General features: G+C 39.4%; 1 protein-coding gene across 1 annotated transcript in view; it reads left to right on the top strand.

The window, feature by feature from the left end:
• Positions 1 to 177: 177 nt before the first annotated feature.
• LOC107099072 (flocculation protein FLO11-like) overlaps positions 178 to 6,034 on the top strand; it is a 19,816-nt gene continuing 13,959 nt past the window's right edge. The window contains exon 1 of the mRNA XM_015397041.1: positions 178 to 294. The gene's annotated coding sequence lies outside the window, so the exon portion shown is untranslated. The remainder of the gene's footprint in view (positions 295 to 6,034) is intronic.

The following is a 6,034-nucleotide window of genomic DNA, read 5'->3' as shown; positions in this document are numbered from 1 at the left end:
TTTCTTTTTAGATTTAAAGTCTGTCCAGATCAACTGTAAGTTTTCTGATTTAGCTCTCTGCTTTTATTTTGAAGGTCTCCCAGACAACGCGGCGGAAGTGGTTCCAGGAGGCGCTGCGCGAGGGGAGCTTCACGTGCCGCTGGCGCTGATGGCGGCGGGGCTCGCGGAGGGTCGCATAGAAGAGGAGGCGGGGGACAGACGGTACCCAGCACAGACGCTCCGCTGCACGGACCCAGACCACAGCGAACCAGCTGCAGGAAGAACCGCTGAGAGAGTCCCCGGATGGATGGAGGGGTACGGCTGCTTTTGTCTCAGGGCTCCCGGAGGGGGGGTGGTGGTGGTGAAGGGGGGGTGAGGGCAGCTGAAGGGGCCGCGTGCGGCCCCGGTAACCCTGGATACCGACACCGTTGTCCCCGTGCGGGCCTTTAAATCGCTCCGTGTCGCGTGGCGTGAAAGCGGAGCCTGTTTGTGGCCTTTGTTTGGCCTGTGTGCCCGTGGTGCGTTCACGGCCCGTCGGCCGTCATGTTTACGAGGCTCCAGAGGCTCGCGGGGGGTGCGTGTGCGCGCGCGTGTGCAGCACTGCAGCATGCAGGGCGAACTTGGCCCGGTGAGGAGCCCCTCATGGACCACCGCCGGGTCCTGCGGCAGTGAGGGGCCCTACCTGGAGCTGGAGCAGGCGGGCAGCGGGGTCATCCTGCATGGGGGGACATTTTGGTCCTGCTGCTGCTGCTGCCATCCTTCAGGGGCCATTTTTCACTCTGAGCTAAGGTGTTGATTACAGTCAGTTTTTCTTTATTATTTCCCCCCTCAGGAGAGAGAATTTTATAAACCTGAGTGGTTCTGATTTTAATCCTGTTTGGGAACATTTAATATCAAATTTATTACAGTCACAAATATTTTCATTTGAACTTATGCAAAGATGATGATTCTAAGCTGGGACTGTTGGTGTGCATCCAGTGGTTTCCTCTTGCATTATTGCTTTCTCACATATTGACTCCAGTAAACACTGCAGGGACCTTTTCCAGGAGCCAGCCTACATTCTAAACTAGTTTCTGTTTTAGTCATCTGCTGATTTAAACTCATGGGTTTATTTTGAAAACATGACGCCACTCAGCCGCTCATGTTGGACATCACACTGATTAAAAACATTCATAAAAGGTCAGTTTTAATGATTAAATGGAGTATTTTTAGTCCCTGTCAGGGTTTTTAATTTTCTGGGTAGTTGCCCAGGGCGACAATAGAAGGGGGCGTATGATTTCCATGTGTAAAAAGTGTCTAATTTTTATTTTATTTTATTTCTAACCAGAATCAGTTCTATTTTACCTTATATTTCATCTATAGAAAGTGTTGAGTAGTTATTGGTGGTGAACAAATAAATAGTCTGAACTACCTATCTGCTTACACTGGTGAAGGTTCTCAGTCATCCAGTCATTCTAAAAAACAGTCATTCTAAAATATAAAACCTCAAACTCAACGCTATTTCTGACATTTTGAATTGCAAAAGCTTCCTGGATGGGAAGCAAAACATCTTCAAACTTGGAAACAAAGTCCAATGGATTGTTTTTAATTTTGCTTTTTTTGGAATACCCTTCTGCTTGCTCCAGTTCTTGGAGTATTTCCTTGATTTTCGTTGTTTTTTCCAGACACGGGTCAGTTAAACTCAAATGGGACGGGAGAACAATGTCCTTTTCCCAGCGGACGAAAAACCTGTTTAAACCGGCTAACAATCGGCTTTTAGTGGCAGTGGGAACAGCGTGTGTCTACCCTGGTCAAACGTCTCAGCAAGCGACCCGCTTTAAGATCATCTCGGCTCTGATTGGCATATAGAAGGAACATCTGCTAAATTACTTGGTACGATTGAACGCAACGTATGGATGTCAACACACCGCACCAGATGTGAGCTAGCAAGCTAAAACAACTCTGTTTACTTAAAAAAAAAAAAAAAAAAAAAAAACATGGAGCAGCTCCGGTGAGATAGATTAGGACTGACAATAGATTGAATCAATAAAGAACACCGTCTACCCTCTGGCTCCTGTCCATGTTGCTCTCCATTGTTTACAACCCTGATTTCCGTCACACTGGTGACATAATCAAAGCTCACCCAGCATGATGCCATCATCAGGCAGGCAGTGGTGAGGGGACAGTGGCCACTCAGTGTTCCAGCAGGGGGTCAGACTCAGATTTTCATTTCAATAAAATATTCTCATGCACTTCGTATACACTTTTTCTCTAACGACCCTCGGCCATTTTCAAAGAACCGCGGTGAGAAAGGTGAGCTTCCACGACTGTCTGAAACTGTAGCTCACCACAGATATACGCCTGAAAATGCGCAGTAAAATCTAGCTAACGGGACGAGCAAGTAGGACGGCCTTACGTAAACACATCACCAGAATGATTGGCAGTAAGGGGGACCAATTATTAAGATGATCCACCTGAAAATAAAAGATTGTCCTCTATACCTTTAAGCAGATGCAAAGGTTAAATTAATTATTTAAGTATTTTTCTTATAGTTATATGACAAAAACTGATTTAAAAAGTCTTAAAATTTCTGCATTTGCTCTTAATCTGGGCAGGTAATTATGATCTGCCAATGGAATAATATAAATATTACGCACTAGAAATGATTTTATGATGTTTTTTAATGAATTATTCTATATATAAATCATTTTATTCCATTGGCAAATTCCTGAACTTTACTGCTTCAATCAAGTGAAAATATTTTCAGCATAAGCCGGTATTTTAACACTTAATTTTCCTCTAAATATGACACCGTTCCTTTGTTGCTAGTAGTGATCCTTGTGTTTACTGCAGGTTTGGCTTCAGCTAGGCAGCATTTTACTTCACTGAAGCCTCAGATGGATCAACAGAGTCTCTATTGTTTCAATCTTTTTGGTTTTATTGAAAATAAAATAAAAAAAAATACGTTGGAGAACAAGAAAATGTAGCACTAGCATCAACAAGCTAATGCTGAAAGAACTGTTAGCTGCAAACTCTGAATGTTTTGCTACATTAGCCTTAAATCTGGTTAAACCAAACCAGTGAAGACCAAAATAAAATGCTTAAAGCTTTAAATACGATATGGAGATCATATGGAAGTTTCTACTTTAGGAAGTAAGAAGAAAAAATATAGCAGATGCAGGATCTAATCTCTTTGCTTCATCCACTGCAAGGCATACTCACAATTAAACGCTCCATATGTCATTTAGAGTATCAATCACTAAGCCAGAGATTCACTGGAAAAACGATCTGTACGGGTAAATAAACTGTAGTTACCCCTAATATGAGTAGATAAGATGATTTGCCAATGGGATTAATTTTTTCACTCTTAAAATACGATAATTAGATAATATGCACTTTAAATAAGACAATGCAATTGGGTTTTCTTGTTTTAAATGTAAATTGTCTTTTTCCATTGGCAAAGTGTCTCAATAACCTCCTCAATCCAAGACAAAATGCACTTATTTTAATAAAAAATTGACTTATTTAGATTAACATTTTTATCAGGGTTTCCCTGGCTCTGTTTGGTGGCCAGCTGGTCAAATTAATAAACAGTTTTAATGTTTTCCCAATAGTCTTTAAGCACATCTAAAATGACAACTTAATTAAAATGCATTTCTCTCCTTTTCAGTAAAAGAAAATAGATACATTTATCAACGTTTAGTTCAGTTTGATTGTGGGCATCAGAAAAAACTAAAACATGTTTTAGTTTTTCCATTGTTATTTATGGACTGAACAAAAGGATTTAGGCTGAAGTCAAACTTTTTAGAGTCTTTCTTCCCTCCTAGATCAGAATAATCCGAATATATTTGCTTACAGAAAACAGGGAGAGAAAAAGAAAAGACAAACATTTCAAATTCTATGTAGAGATACTGAGAGAGAGAAAAAAGTAACATCTTTCTAAACATCAGAGAGAATAATAATCACATCATTTCTTTATTTTCTGTTGGATTTAGAATCAAACTTCCAGTCTAGGAAGCAGCTTCACATTTCTTCCTCTTTGTGTTTTTAAAGCTGCTCTGAAGCAGAGAACCGGTGGACTAACAGGTCACAGCTCAGGGCAGAGTAAAATGTCTGCATCTAAACTATAAATAATGAGGTTTATCTTTAGCCTGCATCCATTAACCAGCTGGATGAACCACCTGTTGCTCCCTCACGTCGCTGCGACCTCTCAGCCGCTTTATTCTGGAGGTAACCCTCCAGGATCGCTCCTCAGGGCAGATTTAAATGTCTGCACCGCTGCTCACACAGATGCTGAGTCTAACGTCGAGCAGATGCATCTCTGAGGACGGAGTTAACCCCTTAATATCTGAGCATCTGCTGCAGACGCCTTTATATAGAAGCTGCAACGCAGCAACATAGCCTCCCAAGACATCCTGCATTACTTTGCTCATAATACATAGCTATATATTATCTATTGCATATCATATATTGTATGTTTTATATTGTATATAGCTATAGATTCTGTATTCTGTATATATAATTAGTCTGCAGCATCAACACCAAGTGAAATTCTTTTTAAATTCAAACCTATTTAGCATTAAATCTGATTCTGATCTGTGGAGGAAAATGTAAAAATAGTTCCCTTTACAGCAATTATTTTAGATCTATTATAAGATATTTATTCACTTTTCAACTCATTTCTCCTTCAGATAATTTACTAGATATTTATTTTTCGTAGGATTTGCTGAATCTTTTTTTTTTTTTGATCTGTATTAAACGGATTAAAAAGAAAAACCTGATATGTTCAAAGGATTCTTAGTAACCTCAGCAGACCGTCAGGTTGGAATTTAACTGATTAAATATAAAAAACCTGTATTTTTTTAAGTCAAATTTATAACTTTAATATTTTAGTCTTATTTGTTTTGAAGTACATTTTGTTTGAACAGCAAATTATTAATTCAGTCAGGTTTCCCAGGTGTTTTAGGTGCAGAAAAAGGGAAGTATTTAAAGTCTTTATTTTAAAGGGGGTGAAAATTACAGCAAATGTATGGAAAATATGAAGCTTTTCTTCATTTTAAGTTATCTGTTCAAATAAAACATGAAAACCACTTATTTCAGTCACTGAGACCTCAGATAACCTAAGAAGGCGTCTGTGTTGATATGGGAGTTAAATCCTCAGTTAGGATTTAACTAAATAAGCTGCAACATCTAACAAAAAGATCAGTGATGTATTTAAACCGCAGCATCGTCTGCAAATGGTTGATCATTATTTATGAGGAGGCTGAGCGGCGCTCAGAGACCAGAGAAGCTGCTCCAGACGGAACAAATAAATCCGTTTTAAAAGATGTTTATGGTTCTGAAAGTAGGACTTAGAAAAACCAAAGGCCTCATGTTTACGCTTCAGATGGATTTTAGCTTCGGAAGTCTCAGATGCTGAGTTGCTGATTATATAAATATTTTTGACGTTTTTAGTTGTAAATGACCTTATTTGACTGGATCTGCTGTGAAAGTTCTGTTTCTGAGGCGGAGGCTCATTTTCGCACCGTCTCACCTGTCGATTCTCCTGCTGATTTAAACATTTATTGTTTTTCTTTTAGATTATTTTCCTTTATTATCTTCACCAACGTGCTGAATAGTGATTGGTCCAGCAGCACGACGTCTCAGAGCATGTGTTGAGCTCTAACAGCAATCATTTCGAGAACGTCACGTGACCGATACAGGAACTGTTTCAAACTGACTGACGCATTAAAATGTGTTTTTAAGCGCATCTGTCGACCCGCAACAGATCTGCCAAAAAAAAAAAAAATCTGATGTTTTGCGATTTTATCATCAAATTAATCGGGAAAAATGGATCAGCCTCATACGGAAGAGGATGAGGGCCACTGAAAAAAAAAAAAAGTTAACTGATTTTTAAATTTTATTTCAGTTTAGTATGGGAAAAAAGTCAGAATTATGACTTTAATCTCAGAATTATGACGCCAATTCACAACATGTCATCTCAAGGCACTTTCCAGTTCACCAGATCATCCAGTCAGATTGATTCAAAGTTTTCTATCTAAGGAAAACCAGCTGATTGCATCGCCTCAAAGGCAAT

The sequence above is a fragment of the Cyprinodon variegatus genome, unplaced genomic scaffold (assembly GCF_000732505.1).
Source record: "Cyprinodon variegatus isolate N-32 unplaced genomic scaffold, C_variegatus-1.0 Scaffold835, whole genome shotgun sequence".
Lineage (NCBI taxonomy): Eukaryota > Metazoa > Chordata > Actinopteri > Cyprinodontiformes > Cyprinodontidae > Cyprinodon > Cyprinodon variegatus.
The sequence above is the reverse complement of the archived record's forward strand: the minus strand, read 5'-3'. Positions and strand labels throughout refer to the sequence as shown.